We start from the raw sequence: 22,001 nt of genomic DNA on the forward strand, positions 1-22,001 counted from the left end.
GCCGGCCTTGACTAGAGGAGGAACATCTCATGGCTCTCGTCCTCCGCAGGGCCTGTTTCCAGAAAGGCACACGTCCGGCTCCTTGTCCCACACAGAAGGTGGCAGCCTTGTAAGCTGTTGCTGGTCTTCACCGTCCCCCTGCAGCCTATTCACAGGTACAACAGGATCTCGGACCCGGGCTTGCCCATAGGAGGAACATCTCATTGCTCTCGTCCTCGGCAGGACCTGTTTCCGAAAAGGCACACGTCCGGCTCCTTGTCCCACACGGAAGGTGGCAGCCCTGAAAGCTGTTGCTGGTCTTCACCGTCCCCCTGCAGCCTATTCACAGGCACAACAGGATTTGGACCCGGGCTTGCCCAGAGGAGGAACATCTCATGGCTCTCGTCCTCGGCAGGGCCTGTTTCCAGAAAGGCACACGTCCGGCTCCTTGTCCCACAAGGAAGGTGGCAGCCCGGAAAGCTGTTGCTGGTCTTCACCGTCCCCCTGCAGCCTATTCACAGGCACAACAGGATCTGGGACCTGGGCTTGCCCAGAGGAGGAACATCTCATGGCTCTCTTCGTCAGCAGAGCCTGTTTCCGCAAAGGAACACGTCCGGCTCATTGTCCCACACAGAAGGTGGCAGCCCTGAAAGCTGTTGCTGGACTTCACCGTCCCCCTGCAGCCTATTCACAGGTACAACAGGATCTTGGACCCGGGCTTGCCCAGAGGAGGAACATCTCATCGCTCTCGTCCTCGGCAGGACCTGTTTCCGAAAAGGCAAACGTCCGGCTCATTGTCCCACACGGAAGGTGGCAGCCTTGAAAGCTGTTGCTGGTCTTCACCGTCCCCCTGCAGCCTATTCACAGGCACAACAGGATTTGGGACCCGGGCTTGCCTAGAGGTGGAACATCTCATGGCTCTCGTCCTCGGCAGAGCCTCTTTTCGAAAAGTCACACGTCCGTCTCCTTGTCCCACAAGAAAGGGGCCAGCCCTGAAAGCTGTTGCTGGTCTTCACCGTCCCCCTGCAGCCTATTCACAGGTACAACAGGATCTTGGACCCGGGCTTGCCCAGAGGAGGAACATCTCATCGCTCTCGTCCTCGGCAGGACCTGTTTCCGAAAAGGCAAACGTCCGGCTCATTGTCCCACACGGAAGGTGGCAGCCTTGAAAGCTGTTGCTGGTCTTCACCGTCCCCCTGCAGCCTATTCACAGGCACAACAGGATTTGGACCCGGGCTTGCCCAGAGGAGGAACATCTCATGGCTCTCATCCTCGCCAGAGCCTGATTCCGAAAAGGCACACATCCGGCTCCTTGTCCCACACGGATGGTGCCAGCCCGGAAAGCTGTTGCTGGTCTTCACTGTCCCCCTGCAGCCTACTCACAGGCACAACAGGATTTGAGACACAGGCTTGTCCAGAGGAGGAACATCTCATGGCTCTCGTCCTCGGCAGGGCCTTTTTCCAGAAAGGCACACGTCCGGCTCCTTGTCCCACACGGAAGGTGGCAGCCCTGAAAGCTGTTGCTGGTCTTCACCATCCCCCTGCAGCCTATTCACAGGCACAACAGGATCTGGGACACGGGCTTGCTCAGAGGAGGAACATCTCATGGCTCTCGTCCTCGGCAGGGCCCGTTTCCGAAAAGGCACACGTCAGTCTCCTTGTCCCAAACGGAAGGTGGAAGCCCTGAAAGGTGTTGCTGGTCTTCACCGTCCCCCTGCAGCCTATCTACAGGCACAACAGGATTAGGGACCCGGGCATGCCCAGAAGAGGAACATCTCATGGCTCTTGTCCGCGGCAGGGCCTGTTTCCGGAAAGGCACACGTCCGGCTCCTTGTCTCACACGGAAGGTGGAAGCCCTGAAAACTGTTGCTGGTCTTCATGATCCCCCTGCAGCCTATTCACAGGCACAACACGATGTGGGACACGGGCTTGTCCAGAGGAGGAACATCTCATGGCTCTCGTCCTCGGCAGGGCCTGTTTCCAGAAAGGCACATGTCCGGCTCTCTGTCCCACACGGAAGGTGGCAGCCCTGAAAGCTGTTGCTGGTCTTCACCATCCCCCTGCAGCCTATTCACAGGCACAACAGGATCTGGGATCCGGTCTTGCCCAGAAGAGGAACATCTCATGTTTCTCGTCCTCGGCAGGGCCTGTTTCCGAAAAGACACACGTTCGGCTCCTTGTCTCACACGGAAGGTGGAAGCCCTGAAAACTGTTGCTGGTCTTCACCGTCCCCCTGCAGCCTATTCACAGGAACAACAGGATTTGGACCCTGGCTTGCCATAATAGGAACATCTCATGGCTCTTGTCCTCGGCAGGGCCTGTTTCCGGAAAGGCACACGTCCGCCTCATTGACCCACACGGAAGGTGGCAGCCCGGAAAGCTGTTGCTGGTCTTCACTGTCCCCCTGCAGCCTACTCACAGGCACAACAGGATTTGTGACACGGGCTTGTCCAGAGGAGGAACATCTCATGGCTCTCGTCCTCGGCAGGGCCTTTTTCCAGAAAGGCACACGTCCGGCTCCTTGTCCCACACGGAAGGTGGCAGCCCTGAAAGCTGTTGCTGGTCTTCACCATCCCCCTGCAGCCTATTCACAGGCACAACAGGATCTGGGACACGGGCTTGCTCAGAGGAGGAACATCTCATGGCTCTCGTCCTCGGCAGGGCCCGTTTCCGAAAAGGCACACGTCAGTCTCCTTGTCCCAAACGGAAGGTGGAAGCCCTGAAAGGTGTTGCTGGTCTTCACCGTCCCCCTGCAGCCTATCTACAGGCACAACAGGATTAGGGACCCGGGCATGCCCAGAAGAGGAACATCTCATGGCTCTTGTCCGCGGCAGGGCCTGTTTCCGGAAAGGCACACATCCGGCTCCTTGTCTCACACGGAAGGTGGAAGCCCTGAAAACTGTTGCTGGTCTTCATGATCCCCCTGCAGCCTATTCACAGGCACAACACGATGTGGGACACGGGCTTGTCCAGAGGAGGAACATCTCATGGCTCTCGTCCTCGGCAGGGCCTGTTTCCAGAAAGGCACATGTCCGGCTCTCTGTCCCACACGGAAGGTGGCAGCCCTGAAAGCTGTTGCTGGTCTTCACCATCCCCCTGCAGCCTATTCACAGGCACAACAGGATCTGGGATCCGGTCTTGCCCAGAGGAGGAACATCTCATGTTTCTCGTCCTCGGCAGGGCCTGTTTCCGAAAAGACACACGTTCGGCTCCTTGTCTCACACGGAAGGTGGAAGCCCTGAAAACTGTTGCTGGTCTTCACCGTCCCCCTGCAGCCTATTCACAGGAACAACAGGATTTGGACCCTGGCTTGCCATAATAGGAACATCTCATGGCTCTTGTCCTCGGCAGGGCCTGTTTCCGGAAAGGCACACGTCCGCCTCATTGACCCACACGGAAGGTGGCAGCCCTGAAAGCTGTTGCTGGTCTTCACCGTCCCCCTGCAGCCTATTCACAGGCACAACAGGATTTGGGACCCGGGCTTGCCCAGAGGAGGAACATATCATGGCTCACGTCCTCGGCAGACCCTGTTTCCGAGAAGGCACACGTCCGGCTCATTGTCCCACATGGAAGGTGGCAGCCCTGAAAGCTGTTTCTGGTCTTCATGTCCCACTGCAGCCTATTCACAGGCACAACAGGATTCAGGACCCGGACTTGCCCAGAGGAGGAACATGTCATGGCTCTAGTCCTCAGCATAGCCTGATACCGAAAAGGCAAATGTCCGACAACTTGTCGCACAAGGAAGGTGGCAGCCCTGAAAGCTGTTGCTGGTCTTCACCGTCCCCCTGCAGCCTATTCACAGGCACAAGAGGATTTGGGACCCGGGCTTGCCCAGAGGAGGAACATCTCATGGCTCTCGTCCTCGGCAGGGCCTGTTTCCAGAAAGGCACATGTCCGGCTCTTTGTCTCACATGGATGGTGGCAGCCCTGAAAGCTGTTGCTGGTCTTCACTGTCCCCCTGCGGCCTATTCACAGGCACAGCAGGATTCACGACCCGGGCTTGCCTAGAGGTGGAACATCTCATGGCTCACGTCCTCGGCAGAGCCTTTTTCCGAGAAGGCACACGTCCGGCTCATTGTCCCACATGGAAGGTGGCAGCTGTGAAAGCTGATGCTGGTCTTCACCGTCCCCCTGCAGCCTATTCACAGGCACAACAGGATTTGGGACCCGGGCTTGCCTAGAGGTGGAACATCTCATGGCTCTCGTCCTCGGCAGAGCCTCTTTTCGAAAAGTCACACGTCCGTCTCCTTGTCCCACAAGAAAGGGGCCAGCCCTGAAAGCTGTTGCTGGTCTTCACCATCCCCCTGCAGCCTATTCACAGGCACAACAGGATTTGGGACCCGGGCTTGCCCAGAGGGGGAACATCTCATGCCTCTCGCCCTCGGCAGGGCCTGTTTCCGAAAAGGCACACGTCCGACACCTTGTCGCACAAGGAAGGTGGCAGCCCTGAAAGCTGTTGCTGGTCTTCACCGTCCCCCTGCAGCCTATTCACAGGCACAACAGGATTCAGGACCCGGGCTTGCCCAGAGGAGGAACATCTCATGGCTCTCGTCCTCGGCAGGGCCAGTTTCCGAAAAGGCACACGTCCGGCTCCTTCTCCCACAAGGAAGGTGGCAGCCCGGAAAGCTGTTGCTGGTCTTCACCGTCCCCCTGCAGCCTATTCACAGGCACAACAGGATCTGAGACCTGGGCTTGCCCAGAGGAGGAACATCTCATGGCTCTCTTCGTCAGCAGAGCCTGTTTCTGCAAAGGAACACGTCCGGCTCCTTGTCCCACACGGAAGGTGGCAGCCCTGAAAGCTGTTGCTGGTCTTCACCGTCCCCCTGCAGCCTATTCACAGGCACAACAGGATTTGGACCCGGGCTTGCCCAGAGGAGGAACATCTCATGTCTCTCGTCCTCGGCGGGGCCTGTTTCCGAAAAGGCACACGTCCGGCTCCTTGTCCCACACAGAAGGTGGCAGCCCTGAAAGATGTTGCTGGTCTTCACCGTCCCCCTGCAGCCTATTCACAGGCACAACAGTATCTGGGACCCGGGCTTGCCCAGAGGAGGAACATCTCATGGCTCTCGTCCTCGGCAGGGCCTGTTTCCGAGAACGCACATGTCCGGCTCATTGTCCCACACGGAAGGTGGCAGCGCGGAAAGATTTTGCTGGTCTTCACAATCCCCCTGCAGCCTATTCACAGGCACAACAGGATTCAGGACCCGGGCTTGCCCAGAGGAGGAACATCTCATGGCTCTCGTCCTCGGCAGAGCCTGTTTCCGAAAAGGCACACGTCCGGCTCCTTGTCCCACACGGAAGGTGGAAGCCCTGAAAGATGTTGCTGGTCTTCACCGTCCCCCTGCAGCCTATTCACAGGCACAACAGGATTCAGGAGCCGGCCTTGACTAGAGGAGGAACATCTCATGGCTCTCGTCCTCCGCAGGGCCTGTTTCCAGAAAGGCACACGTCCGGCTCCTTGTCCCACACAGAAGGTGGCAGCCTTGTAAGCTGTTGCTGGTCTTCACCGTCCCCCTGCAGCCTATTCACAGGTACAACAGGATCTCGGACCCGGGCTTGCCCATAGGAGGAACATCTCATTGCTCTCGTCCTCGGCAGGACCTGTTTCCGAAAGGGCACACGTCCGGCTCCTTGTCCCACACGGAAGGTGGCAGCCCTGAAAGCTGTTGCTGGTCTTCACCGTCCCCCTGCAGCCTATTCACAGGCACAACAGGATTTGGACCCGGGCTTGCCCAGAGGAGGAACATCTCATGGCTCTCGTCCTCGGCAGGGCCTGTTTCCAGAAAGGCACACGTCCGGCTCCTTGTCCCACAAGGAAGGTTGCAGCCCGGAAAGCTGTTGCTGGTCTTCACCGTCCCCCTGCAGCCTATTCACAGGCACAACAGGATCTGGGACCTGGGCTTGCCCAGAGGAGGAACATCTCATGGCTCTCTTCGTCAGCAGAGCCTGTTTCCGCAAAGGAACACGTCCGGCTCATTGTCCCACACAGAAGGTGGCAGCCCTGAAAGCTGTTGCTGGACTTCACCGTCCCCCTGCAGCCTATTCACAGGTACAACAGGATCTTGGACCCGGGCTTGCCCAGAGGAGGAACATCTCATCGCTCTCGTCCTCGGCAGGACCTGTTTCCGAAAAGGCAAACTTCCGGCTCATTGTCCCACAGGGAAGGTGGCAGCCTTGAAAGCTGTTGCTGGTCTTCACCGTCCCCCTGCAGCCTATTCACAGGCACAACAGGATTTGGACCCGGGCTTGCCCAGAGGAGGAACATCTCATGGCTCTCATCCTCGCCAGAGCCTGATTCCGAAAAGGCACACATCCGGCTACTTGTCCCACACGGATGGTGCCAGCCCGGAAAGCTGTTGCTGGTCTTCACTGTCCCCCTGCAGCCTACTCACAGGCACAACAGGATTTGAGACACGGGCTTGTCCAGAGGAGGAACATCTCATGGCTCTCGTCCTCGGCAGGGCCTTTTTCCAGAAAGGCACACGTCCGGCTCCTTGTCCCACACGGAAGGTGGCAGCCCTGAAAGCTGTTGCTGGTCTTCACCATCCCCCTGCAGCCTATTCACAGGCACAACAGGATCTGGGACACGGGCTTGCTCAGAGGAGGAACATCTCATGGCTCTCGTCCTCGGCAGGGCCCGTTTCCGAAAAGGCACACGTCAGTCTCCTTGTCCCAAACGGAAGGTGGAAGCCCTGAAAGGTGTTGCTGGTCTTCACCGTCCCCCTGCAGCCTATTCACAGGCACAACACGATGTGGGACACGGGCTTGTCCAGAGGAGGAACATCTCATGGCTCTCGTCCTCGGCAGGGCCTGTTTCCAGAAAGGCACATGTCCGGCTCTCTGTCCCACACGGAAGGTGGCAGCCCTGAAAGCTGTTGCTGGTCTTCACCATCCCCCTGCAGCCTATTCACAGGCACAACAGGATCTGGGATCCGGTCTTGCCCAGAGGAGGAACATCTCATGTTTCTCGTCCTCGGCAGGGCCTGTTTCCGAAAAGACACACGTTCGGCTCCTTGTCTCACACGGAAGGTGGAAGCCCTGAAAACTGTTGCTGGTCTTCACCGTCCCCCTGCAGCCTATTCACAGGAACAACAGGATTTGGACCCTGGCTTGCCATAAAAGGAACATCTCATGGCTCTTGTCCTCGGCAGGGCCTGTTTCCGGAAAGGCACACGTCCGCCTCATTGACCCACACGGAAGGTGGCAGCCCTGAAAGCTGTTGCTGGTCTTCACTGTCCCCCTGCAGCCTACTCACAGGCACAACAGGATTTGAGACACGGGCTTGTCCAGAGGAGGAACATCTCATGGCTCTCGTCCTCGGCAGGGCCTTTTTCCAGAAAGGCACACGTCCGGCTCCTTGTCCCACACGGAAGGTGGCAGCCCTGAAAGCTGTTGCTGGTCTTCACCATCCCCCTGCAGCCTATTCACAGGCACAACAGGATCTGGGACACGGGCTTGCTCAGAGGAGGAACATCTCATGGCTCTCGTCCTCGGCAGGGCCCGTTTCCGAAAAGGCACACGTCAGTCTCCTTGTCCCAAACGGAAGGTGGAAGCCCTGAAAGGTGTTGCTGGTCTTCACCGTCCCCCTGCAGCCTATCTACAGGCACAACAGGATTAGGGACCCGGGCATGCCCAGAAGAGGAACATCTCATGGCTCTTGTCCTCGGCAGGGCCTGTTTCCGGAAAGGCACACGTCCGGCTCCTTGTCTCACACGGAAGGTGGAAGCCCTGAAAACTGTTGCTGGTCTTCATGATCCCCCTGCAGCCTATTCACAGGCACAACACGATGTGGGACACGGGCTTGTCCAGAGGAGGAACATCTCATGGCTCTCGTCCTCGGCAGGGCCTGTTTCCAGAAAGGCACATGTCCGGCTCTCTGTCCCACACGGAAGGTGGCAGCCCTGAAAGCTGTTGCTGGTCTTCACCATCCCCCTGCAGCCTATTCACAGGCACAACAGGATCTGGGATCCGGTCTTGCCCAGAGGAGGAACATCTCATGTTTCTCGTCCTCGGCAGGGCCTGTTTCCGAAAAGACACACGTTCGGCTCCTTGTCTCACACGGAAGTTGGAAGCCCTGAAAACTGTTGCTGGTCTTCACCGTCCCCCTGCAGCCTATTCACAGGAACAACAGGATTTGGACCCTGGCTTGCCATAATAGGAACATCTCATGGCTCTTGTCCTCGGCAGGGCCTGTTTCCGGAAAGGCACACGTCCGCCTCATTGACCCACACGGAAGGTGGCAGCCCTGAAAGCTGTTGCTGGTCTTCACCGTCCCCCTGCAGCCTATTCACAGGCACAACAGGATTTGGGACCCGGGCTTGCCCAGAGGAGGAACATATCATGGCTCACGTCCTCGGCAGACCCCGTTTCCGAGAAGGCACACGTCCGGCTCATTGTCCCACATGGAAGGTGGCAGCCCTGAAAGCTGTTTCTGGTCTTCATGTCCCACTGCAGCCTATTCACAGGCACAACAGGATTCAGGACCCGGACTTGCCCAGAGGAGGAACATGTCATGGCTCTAGTCCTCAGCATAGCCTGATACCGAAAAGGCAAATGTCCGACAACTTGTCGCACAAGGAAGGTGGCAGCCCTGAAAGCTGTTGCTGGTCTTCACCGTCCCCCTGCAGCCTATTCACAGGCACAAGAGGATTTGGGACCCGGGCTTGCCCAGAGGAGGAACATCTCATGGCTCTCGTCCTCGGCAGGGCCTGTTTCCAGAAAGGCACATGTCCGGCTCTTTGTCTCACATGGATGGTGGCAGCCCTGAAAGCTGTTGCTGGTCTTCACTGTCCCCCTGCAGCCTATTCTCATGCACAACAGGATTCAGGACCCTGGCTTGCCCAGAAGAGGAACATATCATGGCTCACGTCCTCGGCAGAGCCTGTTTCCGAGAAGGCACACGTCCGGCTCGTTGTCCCACATGGAAGGTGGCAGCTGTGAAAGCTGTTGCTGGTCTTCACCATCCTGCTGCAGCCTATTCACAGGCACAACAGGATTCAGGACCCGGGCTTGCGCAGAGGAGGAACATCTCATGGCTCTCGTCCTCGGCAGGGCCTGTTTCCAAAAATGCACACGTCCTGTTCCTTTTCGCACACGGAAGTTGGCAGCCCTGAAAGCTGTTGCTGGTCTTCACCGTCCCACTGCAGCCTATTCACAGGCACAACAGGATCTGGGACGCGGGCTTGCCCAGAAGAGGAACATCTCATGGCTCTCATCCTCAGCATAGCCTGATTCCGAAAAGGCAAATGTCCGACACCTTGTCGCACAAGGAAGGTGGCAGCCCTGAAAGCTGTTGCTGGTCTTCACCGTCCCCCTGCAGCCTATCCACAGGCACAAGAGGATCTCGGACCCGGGCTTGCCCAGAAGAGGAACATCTCATGGCTCTTGTCCTCGGCAGGGCCTGTTTCCAGAAAGGCACACGTCCGGCTCCTTGTCCCACACGGAAGATGGCAGCCCTGAAAGCTGTTGCTGGTCTTCACCCTCCCCCTGCAGCCTATTCACAGGCACAACAGGATCTGGGACCCGGGCTTGCCCAGAGGAGGAACATCTCATCGCTCTCGTCCTCGGCAGGGCCTTTTTCCAGAAAGGCACACGTCCGGCTCCTTGTCCCACACGGAAGGTGGCAGCCCTGAAAGCTGTTGCTGGTCTTCACCATCCCCCTGCAGCCTATTCACAGGCACAACAGGATCTGGGACCCGGGCTTGCCCAGAGGAGGAACACCTCATGTCTCTCGTCCTCGGTATGGCCTGTTTCCGAAAAGGCACACGTCAGGCTCATTGTCCCAAACTGAAGGTGGCAGTCCTGATAGCTGTTGCTGGTCTTCACCGTCCCCCTGCAGCCTATTCACAGGCACAAGAGGATTTGGGACCCGGGCTTGCCCAGAGGAGTAACATCTCATGGCTCTCGTCCTCGGCAGAGCCTGTTTCCAAGAAGGCACACATCCGGCTCATTGTCCCACATGGAAGGTGGCAGCTGTGAAAGCTGTTGCTGGTCTTCACCATCCCCCTGCACCCTATTCACAGGCACAACAGGATTCAGGACCCTAGCTTGCCTAGAGCATGAACATCTTATGGCTCTCTTCCTCGGCAGGGCCTGTTTCCGAAAATGCACACGTCCGGCACATTGTCCCACACGGAAGGTGGCAGCCCTGAAAGCTCTTGCTGGTTTTCACTGTCCCACTGCAGCCTATTCACAGGCACAACAGGATCTGGGACCCAGGCTTGCCCAGAGGAGGAACATCTCATGGCTCTTGTCCTCGGCAGGGCCTGATTCCGAAAAGGCAAATATCCGACTCCTTGTCCCATACGGAAGGTGGCAGCCCTGAAAGCTGTTGCTGGTCTTCACCGTCCCCCTGCAGCCTATTCACAGGCACAACAGGATCTGGGACGCGGCCTTGCCCAGAAGAGGAACATCTCATGGCTCTTGTCCTCGGCAGGGCCTGTTTCCAGAAAGGCTAACGTCCGGCTCCTTGTCCCACACGGAAGGTGGCAGCCCTGAAAGCTGTTGCTGGTCTTCACCGTCCCACTGCAGCCTATTCACAGGCACAACAGGATTCAGGACCCGGGCTTGCCCAGAGGAGGAACATCTCATGGCTCTCGTCCTCAGCAGAGCCTGTTTCCGAAAAGGCACACGTCCAACTCCTTATCCCACACGGAAGGTGGCAGCCCTGAAAACTGTTGCTGGTCTTCACCATCCCCCTGCTGCCTATTCACAGGCACAAGAGGATTTGGGACCCGGGCTTGCCCAGACGAGGAACATCTCATGGCTCTCGTCCACAGCATAGCCTGATTCCAAAAAGGCAACTGTCCGACACCTTGTCGCACAAGGAAGTTGGCAGCCCTGAAAGCTGTTGCTGGTCTTCACCGTCCCCCTGCAGCCTATCCACAGGCACAACAGGATCTCGGACCCGGGCTTGCCCAGAAGAGGAACATCTCATGGCTCTCGTCCTCCGCAGGGCCTGTTTCCAGAAAGGCACACGTCCGGCTCCTTGTCCCACACAGAAGGTGGCAGCCTTGTAAGCTGTTGCTGGTCTTCACCGTCCCCCTGCAGCCTATTCACAGGTACAACAGGATCTCGGACCCGGGCTTGCCCATAGGAGGAACATCTCATTGCTCTCGTCCTCGGCAGGACCTGTTTCCGAAAAGGCACACGTCCGGCTCCTTGTCCCACACGGAAGGTGGCAGCCCTGAAAGCTGTTGCTGGTCTTCACCGTCCCCCTGCAGCCTATTCACAGGCACAACAGGATTTGGACCCGGGCTTGCCCAGAGGAGGAACATCTCATGGCTCTCGTCCTCGGCAGGGCCTGTTTCCAGAAAGGCACACGTCCGGCTCCTTGTCCCACAAGGAAGGTGGCAGCCCGGAAAGCTGTTGCTGGTCTTCACCGTCCCCCTGCAGCCTATTCACAGGCACAACAGGATCTGGGACCTGGGCTTGCCCAGAGGAGGAACATCTCATGGCTCTCTTCGTCAGCAGAGCCTGTTTCCGCAAAGGAACACGTCCGGCTCATTGTCCCACACAGAAGGTGGCAGCCCTGAAAGCTGTTGCTGGACTTCACCGTCCCCCTGCAGCCTATTCACAGGTACAACAGGATCTTGGACCCGGGCTTGCCCAGAGGAGGAACATCTCATCGCTCTCGTCCTCGGCAGGACCTGTTTCCGAAAAGGCAAACGTCCGGCTCATTGTCCCACACGGAAGGTGGCAGCCTTGAAAGCTGTTGCTGGTCTTCACCGTCCCCCTGCAGCCTATTCACAGGCACAACAGGATTTGGACCCGGGCTTGCCCAGAGGAGGAACATCTCATGGCTCTCATCCTCGCCAGAGCCTGATTCCGAAAAGGCACAATTCCGGCTCCTTGTCCCACACGGATGGTGCCAGCCCGGAAAGCTGTTGCTGGTCTTCACTGTCCCCCTGCAGCCTACTCACAGGCACAACAGGATTTGAGACACGGGCTTGTCCAGAGGAGGAACATCTCATGGCTCTCGTCCTCGGCAGGGCCTTTTTCCAGAAAGGCACACGTCCGGCTCCTTGTCCCACACGGAAGGTGGCAGCCCTGAAAGCTGTTGCTGGTCTTCACCATCCCCCTGCAGCCTATTCACAGGCACAACAGGATCTGGGACACGGGCTTGCTCAGAGGAGGAACATCTCATGGCTCTCGTCCTCGGCAGGGCCCGTTTCCGAAAAGGCACACGTCAGTCTCCTTGTCCCAAACGGAAGGTGGAAGCCCTGAAAGGTGTTGCTGGTCTTCACCGTCCCCCTGCAGCCTATTCACAGGCACAACACGATGTGGGACACGGGCTTGTCCAGAGGAGGAACATCTCATGGCTCTCGTCCTCGGCAGGGCCTGTTTCCAGAAAGGCACATGTCCGGCTCTCTGTCCCACACGGAAGGTGGCAGCCCTGAAAGCTGTTGCTGGTCTTCACCATCCCCCTGCAGCCTATTCACAGGCACAACAGGATCTGGGATCCGGTCTTGCCCAGAGGAGGAACATCTCATGTTTCTCGTCCTCGGCAGGGCCTGTTTCCGAAAAGACACACGTTCGGCTCCTTGTCTCACACGGAAGGTGGAAGCCCTGAAAACTGTTGCTGGTCTTCACCGTCCCCCTGCAGCCTATTCACAGGAACAACAGGATTTGGACCCTGGCTTGCCATAATAGGAACATCTCATGGCTCTTGTCCTCGGCAGGGCCTGTTTCCGGAAAGGCACACGTCCGCCTCATTGACCCACACGGAAGGTGGCAGCCCTGAAAGCTGTTGCTGGTCTTCACTGTCCCCCTGCAGCCTACTCACAGGCACAACAGGATTTGAGACACGGGCTTGTCCAGAGGAGGAACATCTCATGGCTCTCGTCCTCGGCAGGGCCTTTTTCCAGAAAGGCACACGTCCGGCTCCTTGTCCCACACGGAAGGTGGCAGCCCTGAAAGCTGTTGCTGGTCTTCACCATCCCCCTGCAGCCTATTCACAGGCACAACAGGATCTGGGACACGGGCTTGCTCAGAGGAGGAACATCTCATGGCTCTCGTCTTCGGCAGGGCCCGTTTCCGAAAAGGCACACGTCAGTCTCCTTGTCCCAAACGGAAGGTGGAAGCCCTGAAAGGTGTTGCTGGTCTTCACCGTCCCCCTGCAGCCTATCTACAGGCACAACAGGATTAGGGACCCGGGCATGCCCAGAAGAGGAACATCTCATGGCTCTTGTCCGCGGCAGGGCCTGTTTCCGGAAAGGCACACGTCCGGCTCCTTGTCTCACACGGAAGGTGGAAGCCCTGAAAACTGTTGCTGGTCTTCATGATCCCCCTGCAGCCTATTCACAGGCACAACACGATGTGGGACACGGGCTTGTCCAGAGGAGGAACATCTCATGGCTCTCGTCCTCGGCAGGGCCTGTTTCCAGAAAGGCACATGTCCGGCTCTCTGTCCCACACGGAAGGTGGCAGCCCTGAAAGCTGTTGCTGGTCTTCACCATCCCCCTGCAGCCTATTCACAGGCACAACAGGATCTGGGATCCGGTCTTGCCCAGAGGAGGAACATCTCATGTTTCTCGTCCTCGGCAGGGCCTGTTTCCGAAAAGACACACGTTCGGCTCCTTGTCTCACACGGAAGTTGGAAGCCCTGAAAACTGTTGCTGGTCTTCACCGTCCCCCTGCAGCCTATTCACAGGAACAACAGGATTTGGACCCTGGCTTGCCATAATAGGAACATCTCATGGCTCTTGTCCTCGGCAGGGCCTGTTTCCGGAAAGGCACACGTCCGCCTCATTGACCCACACGGAAGGTGGCAGCCCTGAAAGCTGTTGCTGGTCTTCACCGTCCCCCTGCAGCCTATTCACAGGCACAACAGGATTTGGGACCCGGGCTTGCCCAGAGGAGGAACATATCATGGCTCACGTCCTCGGCAGACCCTGTTTCCGAGAAGGCACACGTCCGGCTCATTGTCCCACATGGAAGGTGGCAGCCCTGAAAGCTGTTTCTGGTCTTCATGTCCCACTGCAGCCTATTCACAGGCACAACAGGATTCAGGACCCGGACTTGCCCAGAGGAGGAACATGTCATGGCTCTAGTCCTCAGCATAGCCTGATACCGAAAAGGCAAATGTCCGACAACTTGTCGCACAAGGAAGGTGGCAGCCCTGAAAGCTGTTGCTGGTCTTCACCGTCCCCCTGCAGCCTATTCACAGGCACAAGAGGATTTGGGACCCGGGCTTGCCCAGAGGAGGAACATCTCATGGCTCTCGTCCTCGGCAGGGCCTGTTTCCAGAAAGGCACATGTCCGGCTCTTTGTCTCACATGGATGGTGGCAGCCCTGAAAGCTGTTGCTGGTCTTCACTGTCCCCCTGCAGCCTATTCTCATGCACAACAGGATTCAGGACCCTGGCTTGCCCAGAAGAGGAACATATCATGGCTCACGTCCTCGGCAGAGCCTGTTTCCGAGAAGGCACACGTCCGGCTCGTTGTCCCACATGGAAGGTGGCAGCTGTGAAAGCTGTTGCTGGTCTTCACCATCCTGCTGCAGCCTATTCACAGGCACAACAGGATTCAGGACCCGGGCTTGCGCAGAGGAGGAACATCTCATGGCTCTCGTCCTCGGCAGGGCCTGTTTCCAAAAATGCACACGTCCTGTTCCTTTTCGCACACGGAAGTTGGCAGCCCTGAAAGCTGTTGCTGGTCTTCACCGTCCCACTGCAGCCTATTCACAGGCACAACAGGATCTGGGACGCGGGCTTGCCCAGAAGAGGAACATCTCATGGCTCTCATCCTCAGCATAGCCTGATTCCGAAAAGGCAAATGTCCGACACCTTGTCGCACAAGGAAGGTGGCAGCCCTGAAAGCTGTTGCTGGTCTTCACCGTCCCCCTGCAGCCTATCCACAGGCACAAGAGGATCTCGGACCCGGGCTTGCCCAGAAGAGGAACATCTCATGGCTCTTGTCCTCGGCAGGGCCTGTTTCCAGAAAGGCACACGTCCGGCTCCTTGTCCCACACGGAAGATGGCAGCCCTGAAAGCTGTTGCTGGTCTTCACCCTCCCCCTGCAGCCTATTCACAGGCACAACAGGATCTGGGACCCGGGCTTGCCCAGAGGAGGAACAACTCATCGCTCTCGTCCTCGGCAGGGCCTTTTTCCAGAAAGGCACACGTCCGGCTCCTTGTCCCACACGGAAGGTGGCAGCCCTGAAAGCTGTTGCTGGTCTTCACCATCCCCCTGCAGCCTATTCACAGGCACAACAGGATCTGGGACCCGGGCTTGCCCAGAGGAGGAACACCTCATGTCTCTCGTCCTCGGTATGGCCTGTTTCCGAAAAGGCACACGTCAGGCTCATTGTCCCAAACTGAAGGTGGCAGTCCTGAAAGCTGTTGCTGGTCTTCACCGTCCCCCTGCAGCCTATTCACAGGCACAAGAGGATTTGGGACCCGGGCTTGCCCAGAGGAGTAACATCTCATGGCTCTCGTCCTCGGCAGAGCCTGTTTCCAAGAAGGCACACATCCGGCTCATTGTCCCACATGGAAGGTGGCAGCTGTGAAAGCTGTTGCTGGTCTTCACCATCCCCCTGCACCCTATTCACAGGCACAACAGGATTCAGGACCCTAGCTTGCCTAGAGCATGAACATCTTATGGCTCTCTTCCTCGGCAGGGCCTGTTTCCGAAAATGCACACGTCCGGCACATTGTCCCACACGGAAGGTGGCAGCCCTGAAAGCTCTTGCTGGTTTTCACTGTCCCACTGCAGCCTATTCACAGGCACAACAGGATCTGGGACCCAGGCTTGCCCAGAGGAGGAACATCTCATGGCTCTTGTCCTCGGCAGGGCCTGATTCCGAAAAGGCAAATATCCGACTCCTTGTCCCATACGGAAGGTGGCAGCCCTGAAAGCTGTTGCTGGTCTTCACCGTCCCCCTGCAGCCTATTCACAGGCACAACAGGATCTGGGACGCGGCCTTGCCCAGAAGAGGAACATCTCATGGCTCTTGTCCTCGGCATGGCCTGTTTCCAGAAAGGCTAACGTCCGGCTCCTTGTCCCACACGGAAGGTGGCAGCCCTGAAAGCTGTTGCTGGTCTTCACCGTCCCACTGCAGCCTATTCACAGGCACAACAGGATTCAGGACCCGGGCTTGCCCAGAGGAGGAACATCTCATGGCTCTCGTCCTCAGCAGAGCCTGTTTCCGAAAAGGCACACGTCCAACTCCTTATCCCACACGGAAGGTGGCAGCCCTGAAAACTGTTGCTGGTCTTCACCATCCCCCTGCTGCCTATTCACAGGCACAAGAGGATTTGGGACCCGGGCTTGCCCAGACGAGGAACATCTCATGGCTCTCGTCCACAGCATAGCCTGATTCCAAAAAGGCAACTGTCCGACACCTTGTCGCACAAGGAAGTTGGCAGCCCTGAAAGCTGTTGCTGGTCTTCACCGTCCCCCTGCAGCCTATCCACAGGCACAACAGGATCTCGGACCCGGGCTTGCCCAGAAGAGGAACATCTCATGGCTCTCGTCCTCGGCAGAGCCTGTTTCCAGAAAGGCACACGTCCGGCTCCTTGTCCCACACGGAAGATGGCAGCCCTGAAAGCTGTTGCTGGTCTTCACCGTCCCCCTGCAGCCTATTCACAGGCACAACAGGATCTGGGACCCGGGCTTGCCCAGAGGAGGAACATCTCATCGCTCTCGTCCTCGGCAGGGCCTTTTTCCAGAAAGGCACACGTCCGGCTCCTTGTCCCACACGGAAGGTGGCAGCCCTGAAAGCTGTTGCTGATCTTCACCGTCCCACTGCAGCCTATTCACAGGCACAACAGGATCTGGGACCCGGGCTTGCCCAGAGGAGAAAAATCTCATGGCTCTCGTCCTCAGCAGAGCCTGTTTCCGAAAAGGCACACGTCCAACTCCTTATCCCACACGGAAGGTGGCAGCCCTGAAAACTGTTGCTGGTCTTCACCGTCCCCCTGCTGCCTATTCACAGGCACAAGAGGATTTGGGACCCGGGCTTGCCCAGACGAGGAACATCTCATGGCTCTCGTCCACAGCATAGCCTGATTCCAAAAAGGCAACTGTCCGACACCTTGTCGCACAAGGAAGTTGGCAGCCCTGAAAGCTGTTGCTGGTCTTCACCGTCCCCCTGCAGCCTATTCACAGGCACAACAGGATCTGGGACCCGGGCTTGCCCAGAGGAGGAACATCTCATCGCTCTCGTCCTCGGCAGGGCCTTTTTCCAGAAAGGCACACGTCCGGCTCCTTGTCCCACACGGAAGGTGGCAGCCCTGAAAGCTGTTGCTGGTCTTCACCATCCCCCTGCAGCCTATTCACAGGCACAACAGGATCTGGGACCCGGGCTTGCCCAGAGGAGGAACACCTCATGTCTCTCGTCCTCCGCAGGGCCTGTTTCCGAAAAGGCACACGTCAGGCTCATTGTCCCAAACTGAAGGTGGCAGTCCTGAAAGCTGTTGCTGGTCTTCACCGTCCCCCTGCAGCCTATTCACAGGCACAAGATGATTTGGGACCCGGGCTTGCCCAGAGGAGGAACATCTCATGGCTCTTGTCCTCGGCAGGGCCTGTTTCCAGAAAGGCTAACGTCCGGCTCCTTGTCTCACACGGATGGTGGCAGCCCTGAAAGCTGTTGCTGGTCTTCACCGTCCCACTGCAGCCTATTCACAGGCACAAAAGGATCCAGGACCCGGGCTTGCCCAGAGGAGAAACATCTCATGGCTCTCGTCCTCAGCAGAGCCTGTTTCCGAAAAGGCACACGTCCAACTCCTTATCCCACACGGAAGGTGGCAGCCCTGAAAACTGTTGCTGGTCTTCACCGTCCCCCTGCTGCCTATTCACAGGCACAAGAGGATTTGGGACCCGGGCTTGCCCAGACGAGGAACATCTCATGGCTCTCGTCCACATCATAGCCTGATTCCAAAAAGGCAACTGTCCGACACCTTTTCGCACAAGGAAGTTGGCAGCCCTGAAAGCTGTTGCTGGTCTTCACCGTCCCCCTGCAGCCTATCCACAGGCACAAGAGGATCTCGGACCCGGGCTTGCCCAGAAGAGGAACATCTCATGGCTCTTGTCCTCGGCAGGGCCTGTTTCCAGAAAGGCACACGTCCGGTTCCTTGTCCCACACGGAAGATGGCAGCCCTGAAAGCTGTTGCTGGTCTTCACCGTCCCCCTGCAGCCTATTCACAGGCACAACAGGATCTGGGACCCGGGCTTGCCCAGAGGAGGAACATCTCATCGCTCTCGTCTTCGGCAGGGCCTTTTTCCAGAAAGGCACACGTCCGGCTCCTTGTCCCACACGGAAGGTGGCAGCCCTGAAAGCTGTTGCTGGTCTTCACCGTCCCACTGCAGCCTATTCACAGGCACAACAGGATTCAGGACCCGGGCTTGCCCAGAGGAGAAAAATCTCATGGCTCTCGTCCTCAGCAGAGCCTGTTTCCGAAAAGGCACACGTCCAACTCCTTATCCCACACGGAAGGTGGAAGCCCTGAAAACTGTTGCTGGTCTTCACCGTCCCCCTGCTGCCTATTCACAGGCACAAGAGGATTTGGGACCCGGGCTTGCCCAGACGAGGAACATCTCATGGCTCTCGTCCACAGCATAGCCTGATTCCAAAAAGGCAACTGTCCGACACCTTGTCGCACAAGGAAGTTGACAGCCCTGAAAGCTGTTGCTGGTCTTCACCGTCCCCCTGCAGCCTATTCACAGGCACAACAGGATCTGGGACCCGGGCTTGCCCAGAGGAGGAACATCTCATCGCTCTCGTCCTCGGCAGGGCCTTTTTCCAGAAAGGCACACGTCCGGCTCCTTGTCCCACACGGAAGGTGGCAGCCCTAAAAGCTGTTGCTGGTCTTCACCATCCCCCTGCAGCCTATTCACAGGCACAACAGGATCTGGGACCCGGGCTTGCCCAGAGGAGGAACACCTCATGTCTCTCGTCCTCGGCAGGGCCTGTTTCCGAAAAGGCACACGTCAGGCTCATTGTCCCAAACTGAAGGTGGCAGTCCTGAAAGCTGTTGCTGGTCTTCACCGTCCCCCTGCAGACTATTCACAGGCACAAGAGGATTTGGGACCCGGGCTTGCCCAGAGGAGGAACATCTCATGGCTCTCGTCCTCGGCAGAGCCTGTTTCCGAGAAGGCACACATCCGGCTCATTTTCCCACATAGAAGGTGGCAGCTGTGAAAGCTGTTGCTGGTCTTCACCATCCCCCTGCAGCCTATTCACAGGCACAACAGGATTCAGGACCCTAGCTTGCCTAGAGCATGAACATCTCATGGCTCTCGTCCTCGGCAGGGCCTGTTTCCGAAAATGCACACGTCCGGCACATTGTCCCACACGGAAGGTGGCAGCCCTGAAAGATCTTGCTGGTTTTCACCGTCCCACTGCAGCCTATTCACAGGCACAACAGGATCTGGGACCCAGGCTTGCCCAGAGGAGGAACATCTCATGGCTCTCGTCCTCAGCAGAGCCTGATTCCGAAAAGGCAAATATCCGACTCCTTGTCCCATACGGAAGGTGGCAGCCCTGAAAGCTGTTGCTGGTCTTCACCGTCCCCCTGCAGCCTATTCACAGGCACAACAGGATCTGGGACGCGGCCTTGCTCAGAAGAGGAACATCTCATGGCTCTTGTCCTCGGCAGGGCCTGTTTCCAGAAAGGCTAACGTCCGGCTCCTTGTCCCACATGGAAGGTGGCAACCCTGAAAGCTGTTGCTGGTCTTCACCGTCCCCCTGCAGCCTATTCACAGGTACCACAGGATCTCGGACCCGGGCTTGCCCAGAGGAGGAACATCTCATCGCTCTCGTCCTCAGCAGAGCCTGTGTCCGAGAACGCACATGTCCGGTTCATTGTCCCACACGGAAGGTGGCAGCCAGGAAAGATGTTGCTGGTCTTCACAATCCCCCTGCAGCCTATTCACAGGCACAACAGGATTTGGACCCGGGCTTGCCCAGAGGAGGAACATCTCATGGCTCTCGTCCTCGGCAGGGCCTGTTTCCAGAAAGGCACATGTCCGGCTCTTTGTCTCACACGGAAGGTGGCAGCCCTGAAAGCTGTTGCTGGTCTTCACTGTCCCCCTGCAGCCTATTCACAGGCACAACAGGATCTGGGATCCGGTCTTGCCCAGAGGAGGAACATCTCATGTCCCTCGTCCTCGGCAGGGCCTTTTTCCGAAAAGGCACACGTCAGGCTCATTGTCCAATAGGGAAGGTGGCAGCTGTGAAAGCTGTTGCTGGTCTTCACCGTCCCCCTGCAGCCTATTCACAGGCACAACAGGATCTGGGACCCGGGCTTGCCCAGAGGAGGAACATATCATGGCTCACGTCCTCGGCAGGGTCTGTTTCCGAGAACGCACATGTCCGGCTCATTGTCCCACACGGAAGGTGGCAGCCAGGAAAGATGTTGCTGGTCTTCACAATCCCCCTGCAGCCTATTCACAGGCACCACAGGATTTGGACCCGGGCTTGCCCAGAGGAGGAACATCTCATCGCTCTCGTCTTTGGCAGAGCCTGTTTCCGAAAAGGCACACGTCCGGCTCCTTGTCCCACACGGAATGTGGAAGCACTGAAAGCTGTTGCTGGTCTTCACCATCCCCCTTCAGCCTATTCACAGGCACAACAGGATCTGGGACCCGGGCTTACCCAGAGGAGGAACATATCATGGCTCACGTCCCCGGCAGAGCCTGTTTCCGAGAAGGCACACGTCCGGCTCATTGTCCCACAGGGAAGGTGGCAGCTGTGAAAGCTGTTGCTGGTCTTCACCATCCCCCTTCAGCCTATTCACAGTCACAACAGGATTCAGGACCCTGGCTTGCCCAGAAGAGGAACATATCATGGCTCACGTCCTCGGCAGGGCCTGTTTCCGAAAATGCACACGTCCTGTTCCTTTTCGCACACGGAAGTTGGCAGCCCTGAAAGCTGTTGCTGGTCTTCACCGTCCCCCTGCAGCCTATCCACAGGCACAAGAGGATCTCGGATCCGGGCTTGCCCAGAAGAGGAACATCTCATGGCTCTTGTCCTCGGCAGGGCCTGTTTCCGGAAAGGCACACGTCCGCCTCCTTGTCCCACACGGAAGGTGGCAGCCCTGAAAGCTGTTGCTGGTCTTCACCGCCCCCCTGCAGCCTATTCACAGGCACAACAGGATCTGGGACCCGGGCTTGCCCAGAGGAGGAACATATCATGGCTCACGTCCCCGGCAGAGCCTGTTTCCGAGAAGGCACACGTCCGGCTCATTGTCCCACAGGGAAGGTGGCAGCTGTGAAAGCTGTTGCTGGTCTTCACCATCCCGCTGCAGCCTATTCACAGGCACAACAGGATCTGGGACCCGGGCTTGCCCAGAGGAGGAACATCTCATGGCTCTTGTCCTCGGCAGGGCCTGTTTCCGGAAAGGCACACGTCCGGCTCATTGTCCCACACGGAAGGTGGCAGCCCTGAAAGCTGTTGCTGGTCTTCACCGTCCCCCTGCAGCCTATTCAGAGGTACCACAGGATCCGGGACCCTGGCGTCCCCAGAGGAGGAACATCTCATGGCTCTCGTCCTCGGCAGGGTCTGTTTCTGAGAACGCACATGTCCGGCTCATTGTCCCACACGGAAGGTGGCAGCCAGGAAAGATGTTGCTGGTCTTCACAATCCCCCTGCAGCCTATTAACAGGCACCACAGGATTTGGACCCGGGCTTGCCCAGAGGAGGAACATCTCATCGCTCTCGTCTTTGGCAGAGCCTGTTTCCGAAAAGGCACACGTCCGGCTCCTTGTCCCACACGGAATGTGGAAGCACTGAAAGCTGTTGCTGGTCTTCACCATCCCCCTTCAGCCTATTCACAGGCACAACAGGATCTGGGACCCGGGATTACCCAGAGGAGGAACATATCATGGCTCACGTCCCCGGCAGAGCCTGTTTCCGAGAAGGCACACGTCCGGCTCATTGTCCCACAGGGAAGGTGGCAGCTGTGAAAGCTGTTGCTGGTCTTCACCATCCCCCTTCAGCCTATTCACAGTCACAACAGGATTCAGGACCCTGGCTTGCCCAGAAGAGGAACATATCATGGCTCACGTCCTCGGCAGGGCCTG

This window comes from Accipiter gentilis, chromosome 35 (assembly GCF_929443795.1).
Source record: "Accipiter gentilis chromosome 35, bAccGen1.1, whole genome shotgun sequence".
Taxonomy (NCBI): domain Eukaryota; kingdom Metazoa; phylum Chordata; class Aves; order Accipitriformes; family Accipitridae; genus Astur; species Astur gentilis.